The sequence below is a fragment of the Penaeus monodon genome, chromosome 28 (genome assembly GCF_015228065.2).
Source record: "Penaeus monodon isolate SGIC_2016 chromosome 28, NSTDA_Pmon_1, whole genome shotgun sequence".
NCBI classification, from domain to species: Eukaryota; Metazoa; Arthropoda; class Malacostraca; order Decapoda; family Penaeidae; genus Penaeus; species Penaeus monodon.
In genome coordinates, this window is record NC_051413.1 from 3,740,692 (window position 1) to 3,740,966 (window position 275).

Sequence of the window (275 nt, forward strand, 5' to 3'; positions counted from 1 at the left end):
CGCTGTTATTAGCTAACAGGCACACAGACACGCGTATGAGACCACAGACCTGTTTACCAGACATCTCAAAATGCATCTCACCCGCCTCCCTTAAGGCAATCAGTGCCAGATGTGATGAATAGCTTTTGGCTTGAGATGAATGATGAAGTGAGCCGATGATGAGGATGTTTTGATTAATTTTATCAAGAACGGAAAAAAAATATGTTGTTTTGGAAGAGCGTCCGTTGCGCACCGTAATGTGATATGGTTTTCGTCAAGTTCCTTTCATTTTTACT